The sequence below is a fragment of the Staurois parvus genome, unplaced genomic scaffold (assembly GCF_062004578.1).
Source record: "Staurois parvus isolate SC_StPar_1 unplaced genomic scaffold, SC_StPar_1.0 ptg000166l, whole genome shotgun sequence".
NCBI lineage: Eukaryota > Metazoa > Chordata > Amphibia > Anura > Ranidae > Staurois > Staurois parvus.
The window spans coordinates 6,912,697-6,938,615 of NW_028317962.1; the positions used below are offsets into that span (position 1 = coordinate 6,912,697).

Genomic DNA, 25,919 nt, shown 5'->3' on the forward strand with positions numbered 1-25,919 from the left:
CTCCTTCCCCTCATCTCCATCATCCCTCCTCATGTCCTCCCTCTCATCTCCGCCATCCCTCCTCATGTCCTCCCTCTCATCTCCGCCATCCCTCCTCATGTCCTCCCTCTCATCTCCGCCATCCCACCTCATGTCCTCCCTCTCATCTCCGCCATCCCTCCTCATGTCCTCCCTCTCATCTCCGCCATCCCTCCTCATGTCCTCCCTCTCATCTCTGCCATCCCTCCTCATGTCCTCCCCTTTCTCATCCCCGTCATCCCTCTTCATCTCCTCCCCTTTCTCATCCCCGTCATCCCTCCTCATCTCCTCCCCTTTCTCATCCCCGTCATCCCTCCTCATCTCCTCCCCTTTCTCATCCCCGTCATCCCTCCTCATCTCCTCCCCTTTCTCATCCCCGTCATCCCTCCTCATCTCCTCCCCTTTCTCATCCCCGTCATCCCTCCTCATCTCCTCCCCTTTCTCATCCCCGTCATCCCTCCTCATCTCCTCCCCTTTTCTCATCCCCGTCATCCCTCCTCATCTCCTCCCCTTTTCTCATCCCCGTCATCCCTCCTCATCTCCTCCCCTTTCTCATCCCCGTCATCCCTCCTCATCTCCTCCCCTTTCTCATCCCCGTCATCCCTCCTCATCTCCTCCCCTTTCTCATCCCCGTCATCCCTCCTCATCTCCTCCCCTTTCTCATCCCCGTCATCCCTCCTCATCTCCTCCCCTTTCTCTTCCCCCGTCATCCCTCCTCATCTCCTCCCCTTTCTCTTCCCCCGTCATCCCTCCTCATCTCCTCCCCTTTCTCTTCTCCGTCATCCCTCCTCATCTCCTCCCCTTTCTCTTCTCCGTCATCCCTCCTCATCTCCTCCCCTTTCTCATCTCCATGACTCTTCCTTGAGCACAGGCAGAGAGCACTGGAAGTTATCAGCTCACCAGATTTCTGACAATATCAAAGGGTGTTTTCTGCACTTGCCAAACAGATATAATAAAACCCTCTTAACTGTATATTTAGCGGACCAAAAAGAAACAAATAATCCATTCATTGTTTGGGTGTACATATACTTTAAGATGTTTCTAAATGAAGTTAATTGTCTTTTATTTAATGACTCAGTTTATTTGAAACAGAACTTAAGTGTACCTAAACCCATTTCTTCATTTTGGACTGAGTAGGGAATTTTCTTTGTTTTGGATAAAGTCGGGAAGTGCTGAAACCCTGGTCAGTTTATTTTATTTCTATCCTCCTATTGTAGATGTACAGTTATGGCCAAAAATACTGGCACCCCTGCATTTTTGTCAGATAATGCCCCACTTTGCCCAGAAAATTCTCACAATTACAAATGTTTAGTCATTCTCATGTTTATTTCTTTTGTTTGTATTGGTTTGACACAAAAAAGTGGAGAAACAAAAGGCCAAATCTGACACATTTCATGCAAAACCCCAAAATGGACTGGACAAAATGATTGGCACCTTCTCAAAATTGTAAGAAATAATTGCATTCCTAGTGTGTGATCTACTTTAATTGTAATTAAACGCACCTGAATCAATGAACAGGTACTGTCAATATAGAAATCACACCAGCAACCAGTTAAAATGGTGACAAATTGACTCAACCTTTCTGCTGTGTGTCTCTGTGTGCCACATGGAACATGGAGAAGAGAAAGAGAAGCAAAGAATTGTCTGAGGATTTGAGAACAAAAATTGTGGAAGAGCATAGACAATCTCAAGGTTACAAGTCCATCTCCAGAGATCTTAATGTTCCTGTGTCCACTGTGCGCAACATTGTCAGGTTTACAGCCCATGGCACTGTAGTTAATCTCCCTGGATGTAGATGGAAGAGAAAAATGTATCGAAGATTGCAGCAAAGGATTATTTGAATGGTGGATAAAGAACCTCGATCAACTTCCAGACAAATTCAAGCTGACCTTCAGGCACAGGGTACAACTGTGTCAGCTCACACTATACGTCGCCATCTGAATGAAAAGGGACGCTATGCTAGGAGACCCAGGAGGACCCCACTGCTGACACAGAAACATCAAAAAGTCAGATTGGAGTTTGCCAAAACTTACCTAAGGAAGCCAAAATCCTTTTGGGAGGATGTGCTGTGGACATAAGCAACAAAATTACAACCTTTCGAGAGAGCCCATCATTCTACTGATTTCAGAGAAAGCAATGAGGCCTTTAGCCACTTGCCTACTGGGCACTTATACCCCTTTCTTTACCAGGCCAATTTTCAGCTTTCAGCGCTGTTGCACTTTGACAATTGCACAGTCATGCGAGATTGTACCCATATGAAATTTTTATAATTTTTTTTTCTCACAAATAGAGCTTTCTTTTGGGGGTAGTTAATTGCCGCTGGGCGCTTTACTTTTTGCGCTATAAACAAAAAATTGCAAACAATTTGAAAAAAAAAATAATTATTTGTTTTTATAAAATTTTTCAAACAGGTAATTTTTCTCCTTCACTGATGTGCGTTGATGAGGCAGCACTGATGGGCACTGATAGGCAGCACTGATGGGCACTGATAGGCAGCACTAATGAGGTGGCACGGATAGGCGGTACTGATATGTGGTGCTGATAGACAGCACTCAGCACTGATAGGTGGCACTGACTGGCATCACTGCTGGGCATTGACTGGCGCAACTGCTGGGCACTGACTGGTGGCACTGACTGGAAGCATTGCTGGGCTGCACTGATGGCCACAGGTGGGTGCACTGCTGGGCACTGGTGGGCTGCACTGGTAGGTGGCACTGCTGGGCACCGATCATCAGGGCACTAATCATCAGTGCCCTTATGATCGGTGCCGATCCCTGCTCTGACAACTGCCGGTTCTTGGCAGTACTTTCCTCACGCTCTGACAGTGCAAGGAAAGTGCAGCTGAGAACCGGCAATTGCATTTCCTGGTGATCAGCGTGTCATTGGACATGGCTGATCACGTGGTAAAAGGCCTTTTACCACATCACGGAAATCGCCGGGTGCGCGCCCCCGAGGGCGCGCAGGAGAGCACATTCTGGGAGGACGTCATATGACACCCTCCCCGAACTGGCCGGCCGCAGTGCAGCTGTCAGTCGGCTATCTGCGGTTGGCAAGTAAAGAAAATAATACAATCCCTACAGTCAAACATGGTGGAAGTTCACTGATGTTTTAGGGTTGCTTTGCTGCTTCAGGCGCTGGATGTCTTGACCGTGTGCATGGCATTATGAAGTCTGAAGACTACCAAAGTTGTCTAGGGTGCAATGTGGGGCCCAGTGTCAGAGGTCATGGGCTTACAGCAGCACAATGACCCAAAGCACACGTCAAAAAGCATCCAGAAATGGTTTCAGACAAAGTGATGGAGAGTACTGAACTGGCCATCAAGGAGTCCAGATCTCAATCCCATGTGGAGAGATCTCAAAGCAGCAGTTGGGAAAAGGAACCCTTCCAATCTGGGAGACTTGGGGCAGTTGGTGAAAGTGCCAATAATTTTGTCAAATCAATTTTTGGTGTTTTGTGTGGCATGTGCCAGATTTGGCTTTTTTTTCTCTGTTTTCTTTGTGTCATACCAATACAAACAAAAGAAATAAACATGAGAATGCCTATACATTTGTAAATGCAACAATTTTCTGGGCGAAGTGGTGCGCTATCTGACAGAAATACAGGGGTGCCAATATTTTTGGCCATGACTGTACCTCCTCTATATATGCTGGTGACCTGCATCACCGGGAAAGAAAGTGATGGAAAATTCACAATATACAGTTTACACTGGAGCAGAGATTTGGGTGAAATCTTTCAGTGGGAAAACCTGTTTCAGTAACTGCAATCAAGGAGTCAAGGGAAATCCTCCCAAATAGGAGAGAAAAAAATCTAAATAGGGTTTATACCTCTACTTTATCCAAAATTAGAAACTTTAGACCAAACTAAAGCGGTATTAAATTCAAAATCAAACATTTTTGTTGCAGCTTGCCAATTCTTAAATGTGATGGCTGCATTAGTTTCCTTTTTAGACTTTTTCTCTTCTATTTTTAATCTGGTGATCCATTCAGTAAGTGTGTTGTTTTTAAAAAATCACAAGCTTTCTTTCAGTTATAGGGAGCATGGAAATTGCAACAAGTTTAACAAGCCACCGCATTTTGGGGGAACAAAGACTTCCCCTTCTTCAGGGCTGTTGCTGCATGCATATAGAGAAGATTCTCGGACGGGTATGTCTGTTAACAGACGTCAGATGGAAGGATGTCTGAGTTTCAGCTCAATGCTGTTTCATCTGACACTCGAACAACCTTCCATCTGATCTTTGTTAACAGACATACATGTCTGAGATTCTTCTCTATATGCCTGCAGCAACAGCCCTGAAGAAGGGGAAGTCTTTGTTCCCCCAAAATGTGTTGGCTTGTTAACCATTAGCCGCCCGGCCTATAGCCGTTTGGTGGCTGTAAAAATACTTTGGATTTCCGGGTGCACGCCATTTGGTGTCCTCCCGCACATGCGCAGTTTTTGCTCTTGCAGAGCCACGCAGCGGCGCGATCTGTCACCAGCCGTGTACCTCGGACACGGCCGATGACAGATCCGAGTATCGGCCCCCGTTGCCGGTACCATGTGACCTGCTGTGACCAATCACAGCAGGTCACATGACAGTTGTTTACAATGGATGGCTTCATTCATGCCATCCATTGTATACTAGTGCCTAGCTGTGAATGGTCACAGCAGGTCATATGCACATGTCATGTGATTAGCTGTGGCCAAATAACAGCTAAGCACAAAAAAATAAAAAACAAAAAAACCTGAATGAATCGATGTCATTCAGATAAATGCTTGCTTATAGCAAAGTAATTCTTTGCTATAAGCAAATTGTGTAAAAAAAAAAATACTGATCACTTCCCCAAACTAGTACAATGTTACTATGGTAACATTGTACTACTTTGGTCATAGTAAAATATGAGCAAAAAATCTTAAAAAAATAAAAAAAAATGTAATACAAAATTAAAAATAATAAAAAAAAAATATATATATATTTTTTTCATACTGTCAACAGTCAGTGTCCCTGTTCACGCCATGCCAGTTATATGATGACGCTGTACTGCACTGGTGACAGTATGTAAAAAAACAAATAGTGAAAATATTTTTTTTTATTTTTTCATTTTCTGAAAAATTATGACAAAAAAATACAACTTCAAAAAACTCGCCATTCCTCTTATGAAGTACGTCGGACTGTCTACTTTACAAAAAGGGGTCATTTGGGGGATATCTGTACTGTTCTGACATTCTTGGACCTCAAGAAATTAGATTGGCTGTCAGTACTCCAGGATTGATCAATATTCAGATCTATACCATAGTTTGTGAACTCTATAACTTTCCTAAAAAATACATCTTAATTTGGGTTATTTTCACCAAAGACATGCAGTAGAATACATCTTGGCCTAAATTTATGAAGAACAATTACCGTATTTTCCGGCGTATAAGACGACTGGGCGTATAAGACGACCCCCTACTTTTCCTGTTAAAATATAGGGTTTGAGCTATACTCGCCGTATAAGACTACCCCTCTTCCAACGCACACCAAATAAAAATTAAAAAATATCAGATTTGATTTCAATATGGTATGCTATTTCAGTATGGTATTCCAATGATGGGGTGCTATTCCTCCCACTGACCCCAATGATGAGGCACTACTCCTCCCACTGACACCAATGATGGGGCACTATTTCATCCACTGACACCAATGATGGGGCACTATTCCTCCCACTGATACCAATGATGGGGCACTATTCCTCCCACTGATATCAATGATGGGGCACTATTCCTCCCACTGACACCAATGATGGTGACCCATCATTAGTTTCAGTGTGTGAGGAATAGTGCCCCATCATTAGTCAGTGGGAGGAATAGTGCCCCATCATTGGTGTCAGTGGGAAGAATCATGCCCCATCATTGGTGTCAGTGGGAGGAATAGTGTCCCATCATTAGTGTCAGTGGGAGGAATAGTGTCCCATCATTGGTGTCAGTGGGAGGAATAGCGGCCCATCATTGGTATCCGTGGGAGCAATAGCACCCCATCATTGGTATCAGTGGGAAGAATAGCGCCCCATCATTGGTGTCAGTGGGAGGAATAGTGCCCCATCATTGGTGTCAGTGGGAGGAATAGTGTCCCATCATTGGTGTCAGTGGGAGGAATAGTGTCCCATCATTGGTGTCAGTGGGAGGAATAGCGGCCCATCATTGGTATCCGTGGGAGCAATAGCACCCCATCATTGGTATCAGTGGGAGCAATAGCACCCCATCATTGGTGTCAGTGGGAGGAATAGCACCCCATCATTGGTGTCAGTGGGAGGAATAGCGCCCCATCATTGGTATCAGTGGGAGGAATAGCGCCCCATCATTGGTGTCAGTGGGGAGAATAGTGCCCCATCGTTGGTGTCAGTGGGGAGGAGGAATAGTGCCCCATCGTTGGTGTCAGTGGGGAGAAGTAGTGCCCCATCATTGGTATCAGTGGGGAGAATAGTGCCCCATCGTTGGTATCAGTGGGGGAGGAATAGTGCCCCATCAATGGTGTCAGTGGGGAGGAGGAATAGTGCCCCATCATTGGTGTCAGTGGGGAGGAGGAATAGTGCCCCATCATTGGTGTCAGTGGGGAGGAGGAATAGTGCCCCATCATTGGTGTCAGTGGGGAGGAGGAATAGTGCCCCATCATTGGTATCAGTGGAGGAGGAACAGTGCCCCATCGTTGGTGTCAGTGGAGGAGGAACAGTGCCCCATCGTTGGTGTCAGTGGGGGAGAGGAGCGGCTGCTCCTTCTTCCAGTTCGGCCGCTCGATTTTCGTGGGGCCGCTCGGCTCCGCCTCCTCGCCGGTGATTGGTCGCCTGTGTGCCTTTCCAGTGCTGGCGCCCAATCACTGATGAGGAGGCGGAGCCGAGCGAACGCGTGACCATCGAGCGGCCGAACTGCAAGAAGGAGCAGCCGCGCTTCCTGTACCGGATCGTTGTGGGACCGGAGCTAGGTAAGAGACAGCAGCCCCTCTGCCCACCCCTGTACTTAGTGTCCATTGGAGGAGGAGGGGGGGTGGCGCGGCGCCGCCCCTCGAAAAAGTGCCGACCTGACACCGGCTCGCACCGGCGTATAAGACGACCCCGGACTTTTCAGAAGATTTTCAGGGGTTGAAAAGTCGTCTTATACGCCGGAAAATACGGTATTTATTTGTAAACTTTTATAACAGAAACAAAGAAAAACGTGTTTTTTTTTCAAAATGTTTGGTCTTTTTTTGTTAATTTAGCAAAAAATAAAAACCCCGGCGGTGATTAAATACCACCAAAAGAAAGCTCTAGTTGTGTGAAGAAAATGATAAAATTTTAGTTTGGGTACAATGTTGTATGACCGCGCAATTGTCATTCAAAGTGTGAGAGCGCTGAAACGTGAAAACTGGCCTGGGCAGGAAGGTGTAAAACTGCCCGGTATTGAAATGGTTAAACCCGTGATTTCAAATAAATGCCGTCAAACTCATCATCCAACTTGTACTTACTGGACTGCAGGCACTCCTTTCCACCCATGCTCCCTAGTTCTTGCATGGAGATGACTATAGGGCCATATCCAGAGGTAGCAGTCTAGGCCCAAAAAGGGCTAAATGTCATCTCCTTCAAGGTTGGGTACAAATCATTGGAAATGAAGACTTCTCACTTGCCCACCTCACCATTCACCCACGGCCAGCGACTGGTTGAGTCAGCCCAGCGCACTCTCCAACTCTAACGTATCAGTCATGGCGATGAGACAAACCATTCAACACTGGAAGGGATGTTACATTGATCAGCTTTTGTTATCCCAAAAGGAAAAAAAACTGTTTGCTATAACGGTTTATAAATAGTGAACTGGAGGTTGGCTACAATTTGTTTAGTGTATTTAAATCTGCTAATACATCTAAGATCCCCCTTGGTCAACCTCCTGTGTTCAGAATGCGGCTGGTTGTCCTCTCAGTCCAGGACCCAGAAGCTAGTGGAGATCATTGGAATAGCGGTGTCTACTTCAGTGATTTCCAGCTTCTAGGACCATCGGCCAGGTATGGTGGACACATAATTACACTGGACCAAGCTGGATCAATGTATAATCATGTATACAATATCTATACCTGGAATTCTTCTTTAATGAAACATTGTATCCCATTTCAAAGCTTTTCACAAATACATAGTAGATCATGATGGGAGTGGTAATCCTTTGTCTTCTATTTGTCTACCTCATAATAGCAATAGGTAACATGACAGGTGTACTATGAAATGTAATTCTGTAGTCTATTATTTTTTTTTTTCTCCTTTTGTCTGGTTCTTTTTTCAGATACAGAATATGGAAGTTAAGTAACCTGTGGTGTTCTGTGATCACACGGTAGTAATAGGTTTGGTGGTGGTTGTAATATGATTCTTAGAATTCTGGCTCATACATCTACTTCCTCATAGTGTACATACAGTTCTGGCAAGCATCCAAGGCTCAGCATCATAACTAATGCTGAATTCTGGGCATGAAAATCTTTAGTTAAATAAATTTCTGGATTGCCATGACAGATAAAGATTCCATTTTGTGTGCACCAAATGCCTTTGCAATCCCAGGTATTATCTTGTAAAAGTAGCAATGACGTCATCACTGTGCTGTACATAGCCTATGTAAAGATCAGAGCTGTGGGAGGGACCCAGCTAGCCCCACCCACTACAGGTTTGCCTGCAGGAGTGGGAGGAGATCAGACCAGTCATCCTGCACAAGGAGAGAGGGCAGCAGTGATGGCTCATACTTCATTCACACAGCTGTAAAAAAAAAAAACGAAACATATATACAAGTTTTCAACTGGTTGCCAACCAGCCACAGTGTTTTTTATTGCGGCAGGGCGGCTTTTTTTAATGGCGCTCTGTAAAACAGGTAGGGGGCGCGCGCCCCGCCCTACCCGTCCCACCGATCGCGGCAGCGGGTGTCCATCACCGGGTCCCGGCCGGTCATTACCCAGCGTGTTACCGGCAATCACTGACAGAGTGCATGGCTGCAGTGTTTACACTGCAAGTCTGCTTTGTCAGTTCAGAGCATGCTGAACCTGAGAGAAGAGTTTATCTCTCAGGATCAGCTTGTTCTTGTGTGAAGTACACACCCCCGCCCCCTAGTAAAACACTCCCCTCACACTTAACTCTTTCATTACCTAAAAAATGTTAACCCCTTCCTCCCCAGTGCCATTAGTACAGTTAGTACAGTGTCAGTGTTTTTTTTTTTTTTTTTTTGCACTGATCGCTGTATTGGTGTCACTGGGGATGTCAGTGTCCCCAAGGCAGTTCCCCCCCCCCCCCCCCAGTGTCAAAATATCCGCCGCAGTCCCGCCATAAGTCGCTGATCACTGTCATAAATTGCTGATCACCTCCATAAGTCGCTGATCGCCGCCATTATTCGTATAATAAAAAAAAAAATCCCAGTATCTTTCCCGCCATTTGTAGACGCTATAAATTTCAAGAAAACCAATTAATTTACACGTATTGGGATTTTTTTTTAGCAAAGACATGTTGCAGAATACATTTTGGCAGATATTTATGACGAAATTTGATTTTTAAATTTTTTTACTGGACATGTTTTATAGCAAAAAAGTCCAGAATATTGTGTTTTTTTCTCAAAATTGTTAGCCTTTTTTTTTTTTTTATAGCGCAAAAATAAAAAAACGCACAGCCGATCAACTACCACCGAAAGAAAGCTCAATTTGTGGGAAAAAAAGGATGTAAATTTAATTTGGGTGCAGTGTTGCATGACCGCGCAATTGTCAGTTGAAGTAACGCAGCGACGTAACACAAACCGCTTCTGTAACCGCTTCCTGACCGCCCTATAGCAGAAATACTGCTACAGGGCGGCATGGGTGCGCAAAATCATGCATATATACATGATTTGCGCTCCCATGGATTTCATGCCCTTCCCAGATAGTGTCAGATTGCCTGCCAATACACCAGTCATCACATTTAACCCCTTGATTGCCAGGAGCACGCTCATGCACAATAAACCTCCATTGCTAGTATAGTGTCTGAACGGGTCAATATCTTTGATCAGATCAGCACTATACCAGCGTTCACATTAGTATAGCGTCCCCAAAAATGCAGCGTTAGCGGGATCAGCCCCGGCACCTGCCAGCACCTGCTTTTACCCCCTACGCTTACCCCCCAGCAAGTGCAGTGTCAGTAGGTCACTGTCACTTGATACATTGCACACAAAACCGCAGTGTTCGCAGAATCAGGCCTGATCTCTGTTAGCACTTGCTGGTAAATTTTGATGACTCTCATATGCAGCAGAGTGCCAGTACTAGTGCCGGTCTACCTTTTGGTGAACTGGCGAGTACCAGCGGTCTAGTACATCCTGGTCTTTCACATACCTCCTTGATTTTTGGAGCTGTTTTTCACGGAATATCTGTATGCGTTGATTGTGGATCAAAGCAGTTTATATGCACAATTTATCGCCGCCAACCCAGATTCAAACCTTGCCAGACCATTCGCATGGAAACTCATTACAGTTTTCGAAATTACATTTTTTTTTGGCTTAACCCTCAACATGGGCATTACTAAAAGAAATGAATTGCGGTTGTATTGGTCCGCAGACCCAATTCATCATATGCCCGTGTTCCCTGCTGCCATGGCCAGGCATAGATATGAGAGTATAATGTGTTTTATGCATTTCAGCGACAATACACTCTGTCATCCTCGGGGTAACCCTGAATTTGACCGGCTCTACAAAATTCAGCCCCTCGCAAATCACCTTAACCTAAAATCTGAAGATGTCTATACTCCCCAGCAAAACATCTGCGTTGAGTCCCTTATTAATTTTTCTGGCCGCCGTGCATTCAAACAATTTCTCCCCTGCAAGCGTGCCAGATATGGGGTCAAGATGTAGAAGACCTGTGAGAGGACAACAGCCTATACTTATAAGTTTTGGATTTACGAGGGAAAAGATAGTCACGTGGAGCCCGCCCGGATGCCCAGACTACATGGGGAGCAGTGGTAAGATAGTTTGGGACTTGGTGTCATCATTTCTCCATATGGGGTACCACTTATACGTGGACAATTTTTATTCAAGCGTGCCACTATTTAGACATTTATTCAATCTTGGAACTGGCACTTGTGGCAAAGTGTGACCTAATGTGTGCCCACCATTAGAAGTGGGTGGATGCAGGGCGGTATATTCTAATGGTGCGCATACCACACACTTTTTCTGGCAGAGATTTCATCTCATTTTTTCATTCATTCCACTGGCTGCATACAAAAAAAAAAAGAACATAGCATATATAACCAACAAGGACCAGCGACGTACTGGTACATCACTGGATTTGAATGGTTATACCAGGATGATGCCTACAGCTGCAGGCATCCTCCTGGTGTCGTTTTTTTCAGCCGGTGATCGGCTTTCATGTAAAAGCAATCCTAGTGGCTAATTAGCTGCAGGATTGCTTTTACAAGCAGCGGGAGATGATGCCCCCCCCCTCTCCCGCTGCCTTCCACGGCCTTTTCGGGCAGTCCCGTGTCATCGGGGGAACCTGAGAATGCAGCCGGTGTTTCTGCCAGCTGATCATAAAGCTGATTGGAGACCAGAATGGTGCCAATCATCTCTATAGTCTAAGAATTCGGAAGCTACAAGCATTTCATCACTTCAGTTTTGCAGGATATAAACAGCGCCATTTGTAAATTGGGAAAGCATCTGATCACACCGATTTTGGTTTGATTAGATAATGTAAGGGTAGAGGAGATATCCAGAGTCTGATAGACCCCAGATTTCTCAAAAAAGAATATATGACAAAGCCCATTGAAGTTATAGGGGTTATTTGCATTTCCTGTTATAGCATTAAAAGTGATAAAAAAAAAAAATGAAAGGTACAATGTAAAAATAATAAAAAATCAAAATAACTAAAAAAAAAAAAAAAAATCGCCCCTCCCATGCGCACACACCTGTGTGCACAAGCCTTGACCCTGTGTCGGTATGTAAACAGCGGTTGCACCATGCATGTGAGGTATTGCCGTGAACGTCAGATCAAGGGCAGTAATTCTAACACTAGACCTCCTCTATAAGCCTTTAAAAGCCACCATTTTAGATTTACAAAGTGCTGCCTATGGATATTAAAAATGTTTGCAGTTTGTCGCCATTGAACGGGGCATGCACAGTTTTAAAGCATGTCATGTTTGGTATCTAGTTACTCAGCATACCATTATCTTTTATATTTTACCAAATAATTGGCCAATATATTGTGTTTTTGTGCATTAAAAGTAAAAAGTGTGTTTTTAAAAACAATTTGCTTTTGAAAAATCGCTGCGCGAGTACTATGTGCCATACAAAATTGTAGTACCCACCATTTTATTCACTAGGGTGTCTGCTTTAAAAAAATATATAATGTTTGGGGGTTTAAATTAATTTCCTAGCAAAAAATACAGATTTTTTTCATGTGAACAAAAAGGTGTCAGAAAAGGCTTGGTCTTCAGGTGGTTAGAAGAGTGAATGATGTGTGGCATAAACTTCTAATGCTGGGCATAAAATGCCCCCAACCCCCAAAACAACCCCTTTTTGGAAAGTAGACACCCCAAGCTATTTGCTGAGAGGCATGTTGAATAGATAGAAGAATTTATTTTGACCACAAGTTTTTCGAAAATGACAAAAAAAAAAATATTTTTTTTTTTACACAAAATTTTCACTTAAATGATTTACTGCTCACACATGCCATGGGTATATGTGGAATTACTCCCCAAAAATACATTCTGCTACTTCTCCTGAGTATGGGGGTACCACATGTGAGAGACGTTTTGGCAGTCTAGCCAAGTAAAGGACCCCAAAATCCAATAAGCACCTTCAGGCGTTTAAAGGGCTTTATTTACTCAATTACACTTTCTGTAAATATGTGATTTTGTATTTCCGGATAGGGGACATGCGCGCCACCCTACCCACACCGCCATTGGCGGCTACAGCTGGCACCCGGCGATCGCTGAGGAACACTTACAGGGGAGAGGTCTGTATGTAAACAATACAGATCTCTCCCCTGTGAGAACCAGCATGCTGTTTTGTATTGCTCTGCATAGCAGAACAATACAAAGCAGCATGCTTACATAGTAAAACACACACAGTTAACCCTTTGATTGCTCCAGATATTAACCCCTTCTTGCCCAGTGTCATTAGTACAGTGTCAATGCTTTTTATTAGCACTGATCAGTGTATTAGTGTCACTGGGGATGTCAGTGGCAGTTAGTCAGTTCCCCCCAGTGTCAGAATGCCCACCACAGGCCCGCTATAAGTCGCTAATCGCCACCATTACTAGTATAAAAAAATATATATATATACCGCAATTTGTAGACATAACTTTCACGTAAACCAATTATTATACATGTATTGGGATTTTTCTCTAGCAAAGACATATAGCAGAATACATTTTGGCCTAAATTTATGACAATTTGATTTTTTCAATTTTTTTACTGGATATGTTTTATAGCAAAAAGGCAAAAATAGTGTGTTTTATTTTTTTTTTATAGTGATCAAATACCACCAAAAGAAAGCTCCATTTTTTGGAAAAAAGGATGTAACATTTATAAGAATAAGTGCTTTATGTGCTAACGCATATAAATGCATGTATATGCGTTTGAAAGTACGTGCAAAAATAATCAGTTATGTGCTTGCTTTTCTTTACACATTTAGGGCCAGTTCACACCACATGCAGTCCAGTGCGGTTTTTTTGGGTTTTTTTTTCTGCATCAAAAACACATTGATAGTAGGTTACATGGTTTCCAATAGCATAGTTCACACCAGTGTGGTCCAGTTGCAGAAAAAAAAGTAGAACATGCTGCATTTTTTTTCTGCACTGAACTGTACTGGAACGCAGTGCATCAAAAATGCACCAAAATCGCCCCGGAACACACATGTCCTTATTACGTTGAAGAAAAAGGAGAAGAAATAAACCAGAACACATCAAAAATTCACTGGAACGCATCAAAAACGCACATACAGAAACACATCTGGACTGCCTTTCTATGGTGTGAACTGGCCCTTAAACGCATCTATACGCATGTGTTGTACTAATCATTACACAGGACCTTTTCTCCTAGAAAACGCATGTGGAATAACATCAACATTTTTACAGCTGTGTGAATGAGGCCCAATACAGGAAGCTTCTGTACAGAGGCAAAGTTTTACGCTGGTTTACTGCACAAATATGAGAGAAACCTAGAAGGCGCATCAAGATTGAAGAAATAATTCACATGACTCATGTATTTAGACAACATTTTCTTATACAATGTATCCGTGATGGATTTAAAACCTAATTGAATTTTCAGTTCACACTAGCTTTGTTAGCCGGCTCTAGACAATCGTTTGGGAAATATTTTTAACGCTCCTTAAACGCCTAGGAAATTTCTACACATGACAGCACACAGTGCTGTTCACACTGAAGCGTTAGCGTTGCGTCAAAATTGATGCCTCATATCCAGTCAAGAGGAGTTGAAGCCTCCCATTTAAGTCTATGATGACGCTCCTCAAATGGCTGGCAGGTGTTTGCGGAGCGTTTGCAAGGCGTTTGGCGGAGCGTTAATACCATTTAACTTCATTATAGGCATTTGTGATGCGGTTGTAATGCTTGGAAAAAGCCTATCAAACGCCGCGTTTGAGGAGTGTTAAAAACGCTTCCCAATGCCTGTCTAACGCCTGTCAAACGCTATAGGGGCGTTTGGCAAGAGTTAGAAATGAATCAAGTGTGAACAAACCCTAAAATTCATTCCAGGTGCATCAAACCAAAAAGTCTCCAAAGTGTTCCAGTTCTTTAGGAAGCAGCCTTCACTTATAAAGCAGTGGTCTCTCTACACAGGTCCAACATACCCCTTGTTTAATCAGACCTATGACTCTGACTTAGCAAGGGGGTGTAAGGCCCCTGCAGAGAGACCACTGCTTCCACATAGAGTGCAAGTGTTCTTCTCTACAACATGCTGGCATGGGATAGGCTTCTACTTAGGCTGTGGCTGCTGTTCAACAAAAACAAACTTTAAAACTTTGCACACCATTTGTTTTGATGAAGCTGGCCGATTTAAACTTCAGTTTATTTAGGCTTCAAACCACTTTCACCCCCTTCCTGTCCAGGTCAATTTTCAGCTTTCGGCGTTATCACACTTTGACAATTGCGCGGTCATGCAACACTTTACCCTTATGAATTTTTTTGCTTTTTTGAGACAGATAAAACTTTATTTTGGTGGTATTTATTCTCCACTGGGATTTTTTTTTTTTTTTTGCTGTATAAATGAAAAAGTCCAAATATTTAAAAAAAAAAAAGTGTTTTTTCTTTTAAAATTTTGCAAATAAATAATCTTTCTTCATAAATCTTGGCCAAAATGTATTCAACTATCTTTTTAGTAAAAAAAAAATAACCCTAATTAGTTTATAACCAAAAATTTTATAATTTTTCAAAACGTTTTACATTTTTATTTTTTTATATTTATTTTTTTTTTTACATACGGTAACCCTAGCAGTACAGTGTCACCAAAGTGAATGACACTGTACTACTTGTGGGGGGTGATAATTTTTTTTTTTTTTTTTCTCACTGATTGCTTTTACACCCATAAAGGCTGCAAAATCATTTCTCTTTTTCTCTCTGGCTGCATTCTTGCAGCCATTGAGAAATACTGTGAGAGCTGTGATTGGTCACAGCTTGTCACATGGTACAAGGCTGTTGTTGAATAGCCTTGTACCACGTGACCTCTGTGATAATTTATTTATTCATTTTAGGTGCTTATATAGCGCCGTCAATTTACGCAGCGCTTTACATATATATTGTACATTCACATCAGTCCCTAACCCTCAAGGGGCGTACAATCTAGGGTCCCTAACTTACATTCATACATACACATACTAGGGCCAATTTAGAAAGGAGCCAATTAACCTACCAGCATGTCTTTGGAATGTGTAAGGAAACCGGAGTACCCGGAAGAAACCCATGCAGGCACAGGGAGAACATGCAAACTCCAGGCAGGTGGTGCCGTGGGTTTGGATTCCAACCAACGACCCTAGTACTGCCAGGCAGAAGTGCTAACCATTTAGCCACTGTGCCCACAATCATTCACAGATTTCACTAGTAGTAAGCAATGGTGTCAGCAAATGACATCTTGCTTACTACTATTCATGTGATTACTGATTGGCCAATCAGTGATCACATGAGTGGGACCTCACACAGAGGTCCTATGCAGCGATTGGTGTTCCGCTGTGTTCGGAGGACAGAGCGGGCACTGAATTGTGTTGCTGCACATTCCCAGGGAGCGCACACAGGCAGGGAATGCAGAAGGACGTTTAAACGGCCACCCGCTTTGGCACTGCTCCCGTCCGACCGTTTATGTACATGGGCTGGACAGGAACTGGTTAAGGTCTCATGTACACTGCAGCTGCTAAACTGAAGTTTAGGAGCGTTTGTGCGTGTTTTTTTTCCGCATCCCCTGAACTCTCTCTAATGTTTTTCTATGTGTCCATGTACACATAGTCATTTACAGGCAGTTGAGGTTAAAGGCATTTTTTTGAAAGCACAAAAATTGCATTCAGGAGTAGAGTTTACCAGCGTTTCAAACGCGTGTAAATGTGTTCATACTTGTTTTTGGGCTGGTGCATATCCAGATGCTGTCCAGTGCCTTTTTTTTTTTTCATCAAAAATGCATGAACAGCGGTTTCCATGTATTCAAACCTAGTACACCAGCGCAGTCAGTTGCAGTTTCGCGTGCAGGAAAAAATTCATTATTTCTGCACAGAACTGTACTAGAACAGCAAAAAAGCACGAGGAGTGTTGTGTGCACTGAAGAATGCATCCAAAGGCATTACAGCACTATGTAGTTCCTCATACAATTCCAAGCATGTTTCACGAGCCACTTTTGTTAGAGTTGCAACACCCATCAGAAAGTAGTGCTTTCTCTGCTTCTGCTCTCTCTATTTCTCACAAAATGTCTGAAATAGTTAATTAATTAAAATTTTTCAGTGTGTTCTGGGCATTTTGGAGGGTCTCCTGAGGTTATCTTTTAAAAACGCTTCTAAACGCGGTAGGTAACCGCGGCTAAACTGACGTTTTTAACCTATGTTTTCTAGCAGTCAGTTTCCAGCGTTCAGAAAAGTTTTTCAAACCCCCTGTGTATATGAACCCTAACTCCACAATACTTAGCTTTGTTTCTGTGGTCCACCATTCGTGAGTTCCCTTGCCAGCATCTTTTCCTCGTCTTCTTCTGGATGCCAGCCCTTAGCCATCTTGATTGGCTAGAGTGGGATGATGTAACCCCTGCGTATGCACAGGAGTGCAGTCATCCAGGCACAGTGTGAGAATGGAAAATGAGCTGCACATGCACAGCTCAGGGTACATTCTACAGAAGACTGAGCTGGCAGGTAGATCTCATGCAGAAGAGACATTGCAAGTAATTAAAGAGCCTACCTGTTCGTAAGTTTTTTTTTTTTTTTTTTTTTGTTTTGTTTTTTTAATATTCGACTTTAGTTCCACTTTAAAATGAACCTTAGAAGTCTACATGATACATTCCTGACTTGTCATCATATGCAGCAACAGTATAATTTAAAAAAAATCTCCATCTGTTGTCATTAAAAAAGCAGTTCTTATGCTAAAGTAGGGTGATTTCGTCTAGGCTGAGATTGTAATTCGTCTGCTGCAGGCTGAGTGTAGCATTTCCAGAGTCTTCTTTAGCCCAGTTAACAGACCGCGACATCCAAACTCGGCAACAAGTCACAAGGAGAAGTGGTGGGGCTGATATGTGTTAGGCTTTTGGGAACACAGCCAGGTACTGCAAAGGTACCAGGATTTACAGCATTGTCTCACCTTTAGTACTGTTTCTTAATTACTCTGGTGTTGTTCAGCCAAAATGGATTGACCTGTTTGGGTGGTATGGGTAGAAATCAGAGCTTGTCATACCAGAGGACAGAAACCTGGGGCATCACATGACCACATATTTAGGTATCTAATGTGACTTTATGGGTAGATGGGTAGTGTTGGGGAGGGGGATCCTGAAGGTCAGCTTTAAAGTGAACCAGTTGGGACAGAAATATGGGATATCTATTGATATGACTTTTATAGGTGCAGGCTTTGGGGCTTGCTTCCTAATCTTGGCTTAATCAGTGTCCGCATTGGTGGCTGAAGGGTAGTCTGCTTAGATCTTGCTGTTCCACCCTCCCCCTTTTGTTAACATTCTAATTACATTTTTAATTAAAATGTTTGCATTTTCGATAAATACTTTAATTTAGATCCAGTGATATCATCACTGGTTCTCTGTGTTTCACTATGCAATGCAGACAGTCCATGGCTGGTGGGAGGGATGGGTAGTCCACTCTGCATAGCTTCCAGAAAGTGTCATGGCATCTTTCCTTAGTTGTCCTTTCAGGGGCCTTCAGTCCTTATGCAAGTAGTGGGTTGGCTCTTGGGAGCAGTTATATAAATATCCAAATGCCTTTACGGTTGGATGCCAGACTGGGAGAGTGGCATTCCTAGGAAGACTTTCTTTGCATGCAACAGAAATTAAAATTGAAGAGCCACACCACTGCTCAGAGGTCCAGATTCCAATAAAAGCCAGGGGGACTAACCAAAAAGTAGCCAACACATTTCTGGGGTCCAAGATTGTCTCCTTCATCAGGGCTTGATTGACAGCAATGTGAATAGACTAGGTGTCAGCTGGACCTTTTAATGGGTTGTTTTTAAATGAAATAAAGGCCTTGTCTGTAGCTGATGTGGTGCTTCAATTTCAATTTTTGTTACTTCATACCACATGCCAAGGATACCGTCGAGATCTTCTGGGGTGAGGAAGCTGCCTGCACAGGAACCAGATAATTTACATCACCATCAATACCAGCAATACCAGCGAGATAACCTGACAGGTCCAGCGCTATTTTTTTTTTTTTTTCACTTTCCTTTAACTTTATGTGCATGCAGACTTCACTAGGTAATGCCCACATGTGATACTGAGCCTACTTGATTTAAAGCAGCCTTTCTCAACCAGGGTGCCTTCAGACTTCTTCAGGGGTGCCTTCAGACTTCTTCAGGGGTGCCTTCAGGCTTCTTCAGGGGTGCCTTGGCAAAATGCCCAAAAATTGTATAAAAGCCAGCAGGTGGATCAATTCTGCCTTTTAGCAAAGTTACAGGTTTTCATTGTGCATTTTATGACATTCTAGCTGCCAGCATCCTAAGAATCAATGACATCATCAGTTGAAAAGGAGCAAGTCGGGTGCATGCACATCATCCTTGTTTGGCCCTCCCCTGCCCCCTCCAGCAGCACTGGGGTCACATTAGAGTGAGGGAGAGAAAAAGAGAGAGACACAATGGAACACTAGTCGGTACCAGTGTGCGGAGGTGTATTTACTTTGGAAGAATAAATCGCCTCTAATGTTGGGTGTACTGGATGTGTAGAATAGTTTTTTACATTTATATTGAGGTGCCTTGAGATTGTGCAGAATCTTAAAGGGTGCCTTGAGATTATCCATAATTTTAAAGGGTGTCTTGACGTAAAAAAGGTTGAGATACACTGATTTAACCATTAGCCGCCCGGCCTATAGCCGTTTGGTGGCCGCAAAAATGCTTTAGCTTTCCGGGTGCACGCCATTTGGCAGCGGCGCGATCTGTCACCGGCCGTGTGCCTCGGACAGATCTGAGTACCGGCCCCCGTTTCCGGTACCATGTGACCTGCTGTGACCAATCACAGCAGGTCACATGACAGTTGTATACAATGGATGGCTTCATTCATGCCATCCATTGTATACTAGTGCCTAGCTGTGAATGGTCACAGCAGGTCACATGCACATGTCATGTGATTAGCTGTGGCCAAATCACAGCTAAGCACAAAAAAAAAAAAAAAATACTTATCACTTCCCCAAAGTAGTACAATGTTACTATGGTAACATTGTACTACTTTGGTCATAGTAAAATATGAAACAAAATCTTAAAAAAAAATAAATATATATATATTTTTTTCATACTGTCACCAGTCAGTGTCCCTGATCACCGCGATGCCAGTTAAATGATGACGCTGTACTGCACTGGTGACAGTATGTAAAAAAAAATAGTGAAAATAATTTTTTTAATTTTTTAATTTTCCGAAAAAATTATGACAAAAAAAATACAACTTCAAAAAACTTGCTATTCCTCTTATGAAGTACGTCGGACTGTCTACTCTGCAAAAAGAGGTCATTTGGGGGATATCTGTACTGTTCTGACATTCTTGGACCTCAAGAAATTAGATTGGCTGTCAGTACTTCAGGATTGATCAATATTCAGATCTATACCATAGTTTGTGAACTCTATAAATTTCCTACAAACTAAATAATACATCCTAATTTGGGTTATTTTCACCAAAGACATGTAGCAGAATACATCTCGGCCTAAATTTATGAAGAACAATTATTTATTTGTAAACTTTTATAACAGAAACAAAGAAAAACGTGTGTTTTTTCCAAAATTTTTGGTCTTTTTCTGTTAATTTAGCAAAAAATAAAAACCCCAGTGGTGATTAAATACCACCAAAAGAAAGCTCTAGTTGTGTGAAGAAAATGATAAAATTTTAGTTTGGGTACAGTGTTGTATGACCGCGCAATTGTCATTCAAAGTGTGAGAGTGCTGAAACGTGAAAAATGGCCTGGGCAGGTAGGTGTAAAATTGCCTGGTATTGAAATGGTTAAAGAACTGAAATCCAATAAATGAAAGGGGTCAGCCAGGGACATTAAAACAGTAGTCAACTGCAAAAAAATAAAACTAAAAAATCTTCTCTCTGCTAGTTAAAGTGTTACTAAACCCAGGCAGTAAAGTCAGTCTAGGAAAAAATGTGAACAGTGAAAAGCAAAAAGAAAGCTGGCACAATGTGGCAAACCCTCCACTCCCACTATACAAACATACAAACAAAAAGGTGCAGCGCAGATATATGAAAATGATATATAAATTATGCTACCAGACAATATAGTGTAATAAAATGATTGACCAATAATAAACGTCAAATATATGATAGCAGAAATGTGAATATAATCCACTGTAATATGTCTCAAAAAGTTGACCCAAAAAATAGTCCCAAGAGTGATGTGAACCAATAGTGACCAATGATGACTGTGACTTCTGTGATACTCCTTCACCACTATGCACTCACCAGAAGCAAAAAACAAGCCAGCATTGAATGAAAGTGACTCCTTAGATCCTTAGAACATATCCGCCCACTTCCTACCACCAGTCACCAATCCATCCAAGGATGAAGTCCCTCCTAAAGGGAGAGCTCACAAACAGACCGGAGACAACGCAATATATTGTAGTATATTTAGTAAAATTAACAGCAACCACGTGGAGCATGATGTGAACCAGAAATAAAATCACTTACCAGGATGGCTGCCGGACCATCGCATGGACTTGGCAGTGTGACGTCAGCACGTAGGCTCCTCCCTGACGAGTTTTGTATACACACACAATCTCAAAGGGACCCGCCTCATCAGTAAAATCAGTCTGTATATGCAGTAAAGTATGCTAGTTATACTCTGTGGAACATAAGGGGTTAACCCTCTGCATTGTGTAAAAAGGATGTTTGATTCTGTCTTCTCTGATCCTCCCCTTCTACTGTCCCCAATCCATCTGCTGATAGAACAGAGCCTTGGGGCAAGCTGCATATGCTCAGTTTGGTGTATATTGCTAAATATTTTTTTTTTCCCTGGGAGAGTGCATGTGATCATCACAGGGCCAATCTTAGCTGTCCAGAGGGAGGGTCACGGGTCCTGCAGCCTCATAGGGGAGAATGAAATCTCCTCCTACACGCTTTAAACAGTGCTCTTCTGGACACTGATAGAAGTCACAAGACTGCTCTAACTGCTGATGAGAAAAGGTATTTAACAGTTTATATTTACAATGTTATGTTGTGTGTACTGTGGGAGAGCAGATATAGTGGATGCAGGGTCCTGGGTTTAGTAACACTTTATGAGCTTAATGTGATAGTATGCATCGCATATTAGCACAAGAAAGACTTGCCAGAAAACAAAGCCCTTCAGCGGAGCGCTGTCACGGCTCCCTGAGGCTTCCATCTTCACCCGGTCTTCCCTCCAGGTTCCCGGGCTGCAGCCGTTTGACCGGCCAATGCCGTGATGACGTCACTCCCTTGCATGCACCAGGGCCCAGTGCACATGCGCCAGGGACATCACCAGCTCTGCTAAGGTAGATATCTGAGCACGTTTAGGAGATATTTGCTGTATCTACAGGTGAACCTTATTTGCGCCAGCGCCTCCCGGCTCTTTAAGGGGTTTCAGACATCGGGAGGCGGGACGGGGTTTTAGGGTCATGTGACTGCTCTGATTCGCTGTCACATGATCGGAATAGGTCCCGATGGCAAGGGGAGATCGGGACCTTTCCGTGAGACACCGACATATGTGCTGGGAGTGCACAGGGCGTGCGCTGTCAGCACATATGTATTTTAAAATGGTAAGCAAATATGCGGCCGCTCGGCATCAAGACCCAGTCGTCGTGAGGCCGCATATTTGCGTACGCTCGGCGTCAAGGGGTTAAAGGCTTACCTGTAGGTAAAACATAAAAATCGATTTTACTACCACTTTAAGGCTTAGTTCACACTAACTTTGTCAGCAGGCGTCAGACAGGCGTTTGGGAAGCGTTTTTAATGCTTCTCAAATGCCTATGAAAATTCTGCACATGGCAGCACACAGTGCTGTTCACACTGAAGCGTTAGCACCGCGTTGCGGCAAAACTGATGCCTCGTGTCGAGTCAGAAGGAGTTGAAGCCTCTCATTCAAGTCTATGGTGCCGCTCCACAAACATCTGGCAGGCATTTGCAAGGCGGTTGCGGAGCGTTAATACCATTTAACTTCATTATAGGCGGTTTTAACGCTTGGCAAATGCCTGTCAACTGCCTGAAAACCGCGCATGGAGCATTTGAGGAGCGTTAAAAACTCTTCCCAAATGCCTGTCAAACACTATAGGGGCGTTTGGCAAGAGTTAGAAATAAAGTCAAGTGTGAACGATCCCTAAGGCTGGATAGTAGGGATGGGCTCAGGTGTGTTTGGACATGACTCCGAACCTGCCTGAGCTGTCCGCCAAGAAGCTGTCCCTATAGACCACAAGTCATAGGTGGCAGAGGCATTCCCTGGAGGAAAGTGTTAGATGATTGTGGCCAGGAAAAGAGGCAGGCTCTATCTGACTTGTTGCAGCTTCCAATGCACACTTTGAGAAGCTGACAGTGTGCACTGTAATGGGAGTAAACAGGTCTAGAGGAGGTGGTACAATTGTGCAAGACCTGAGGGGGAGGCTGGAGTTCCGTTTTAAAGATTTTCGTGGGAGATCTCATATAGGAAGTACCAGCCGATCCACCTGCTAATTACGTCTCATTACGTGGGTTGCAGCAGGCATAACAGACATTCCACATATCCCATCCTCCCACACTCCCTCTTCTGTACATCAGAGACTTGGCTGTGATGGGCCGCGTTCCTGCACTCATACAGATGTATATGCGCTACACTTTATTAGATTTTTAGGGACAGGTTCATTTTCGTGTTAGATGTAAAATCATTTGTTTACCAGCTCCGTGGCATGATACATTCACACCATAGTGGGGAGGAATGTCCTCACTTCCTATATCTGTAGTCACATTGGCAATTTTTATTTGTCCTTTATGTCTGATTAATCATGACGGCTTGAGGTTCTTGAGTAAGGCGATGAACAAGAGAAAATTAATAGATTCCTCCATCCGTGCCAAACAGTGTGGATGAGGAATCTGTACGGTCGGCTATTGTATTTAGGCAGCTGCTGCAATCTTGGCTGTCTGATGACCTAAACAGTGGCTGCATCTGTTAGAATGCAGTCACTGTTTTGCGGATAACGTTTCACCCCCAATATCACATAACGTATCACAAAATAGGTATAGATGAAATAGAACCAAATATAAGTCTTTCAGTGCTTTTAAAACCGTATTTGCCGTCTCTCCAGCATTGTGACATCTGCAAGCTCCCTCGACGATCTCGACATCATCTTGACTGTTACATTGTCTTGTTTATTGTGCTGGAGTGAAGAGGGAACAATTTTTCGCTTTGAGAAAATATTTGTTGTTGGGATTAGTTAACAGTGAAACTAAACTTTGCAGATATTTACCACCACTCTACCAATCTGATGAGCATGGCGTACTTTGCCAGCTCTGACATCTTCCCTCTGGCTTCACCTGGATGTCAGGTCTTCAGCCTGTCTTGATTGATTGGCACAGAATGATGTGCAGGATTTCATTCATTCTGGTACTGTGCTGATTATATATCTGCAGGGCTCTGACGAAGAGGGTATATGCTTTGAAACTTGTGAGCATACTTGGTTTGTATAGGGCATTGTTGCAAAAAGGTCTTCTGCGTTGGTCATCTGAAGGTACCAAGGCACTCTGTTCTAGGAGTTTTCTTAAGACATTGCACACTAGCAATGAAACATGTAGAGATGGATTTTCAGTCTATCCGGGGGCGGACTGACCATTTGGAAACTCAGGCACTGCCCGAGGGCCCGGGGTCAGTAGGGGGCCCCATGAGATGCCCCTGGTACCTTTTTCATAGGCTTTTTTGAGTTTGGGCAAGGACACGATCCCCTATTGCCCGGGGGCCCCATGAGTTGTCAGTCTGCCCCTGGTCATGTTACTTACACTTTCTTGGAACGCACACTTGTGGATACAGAAGCATTTCCGAGTTTAGTTTCAGAGAATCTTGGTCTGCTGGAATATTTATAAGTGCAATACTTTTTTACTTTGGTGGGGTTTCATAATTTTATTACACTATGAGAAGCTCTCCTTTTTTTTTTTTTTTTTGTTCTTTTTTTTGTTTTTGTTTTTTTTTTTTTTGTTGGTCCAGCTGTACATGTCTGGTTGGTTTGAGAGGATTTAAAGGAACCAAAAAGTACTTTTAATATTGATGGAGGATCCAGCATATGATACATTCAGTAAATATTGAGTCTATTCTGATTCAGCGCATGGGAGCAGCCAGTATATGGAAGCGCAATTTGACTTTCTTGTTACTCACAAGGGGTCAGTATGGGACGGTAATTGCTTATACAGGCGTACCTTGGTTTACGAATGCCTCAGTTAACGTAATTTTGGGTTTACTAATGACAATCCATTGAAAATAATGCCTCGGTTTACGATTTTTTATTTTTTTTGCAATTCAAAGCAAGTTTTCCCAGGATGCATTGCGCCAGGGAAGTTTATAGTGCTGGCCCCGTGCCTTTTAAAGTGCACTTTATAAAGCGTTTTGAACAGATAAGACTTTTTTTTTTTTTTTTTTTAACGTTTTTCTGACCTCCGGAATAGATTAATTGGTTCTCAATGCCTTTACAAATTTTTTTCGCAATTCGAAGCGAGTTTCCCCACGATGAATTGCGAATGGGAGATTTATAGCTCCAGCCCTGTGCATACTGGACTCTGTGGGTAGCACGTGGCGACAAGTGTGGAGGTGTTGAAGCGGTTTTTGCATCGAGTTTTGGAGCCATTCTGGAAATTTTTAATCGTGTCCCTGTACAGTATTTATGCCTTTAACCACTTGCCTACCAGGCACTTATACCCCCTGCATGCCCAGGCCAATTTTCAGCTTTCAGCACTCTCGCACTTTGAATGACAATTATGCGGTCATGCAACACTGTACCCATATGAAATTTTTTCACACAAATAGAGCTTTTTTTCGTGGTATTTAATCATTGCTGGGTGTTTTTTTTTTTTCTATTATAAAATTTTGCAAAGAGGTAATTTTTCTCCTTCACTGATGGGCACTGACTGGCGGCACTGGTGGGTGGCACTACTAGGTACTGATGGGCACTGGTGGGTGGCACTGCTGGGTACTGATCATCAGGCCGCTGAACATCAGTGCCCTGATGATCGGTGCTGATCCGTCCTCTGTCAATTGCCGGTTATCGACAGTACTTTCACAGCGTGAGGAAAGTGCAGCCGATAACCGGCAACTGCATTTACTGGTGGTCTACGGCGTCATTGGACTTTTTT

The 25,919-nt window shown here is 43.2% G+C and overlaps 1 protein-coding gene and 1 pseudogene across 1 annotated transcript in view; both read left to right on the top strand.

The window, feature by feature from the left end:
• The window catches only part of LOC149462827 (rab GTPase-activating protein 1-like), a gene marked incomplete at its 3' end in the record, with an annotated part of 162,451 nt that overhangs the window by 8,157 nt on the left and 128,375 nt on the right, over positions 1-25,919 (top strand). The gene's annotated exons all lie outside the window — the stretch shown is intronic.
• Positions 1,632-23,968, top strand: LOC149462828 (uncharacterized; annotated as a pseudogene).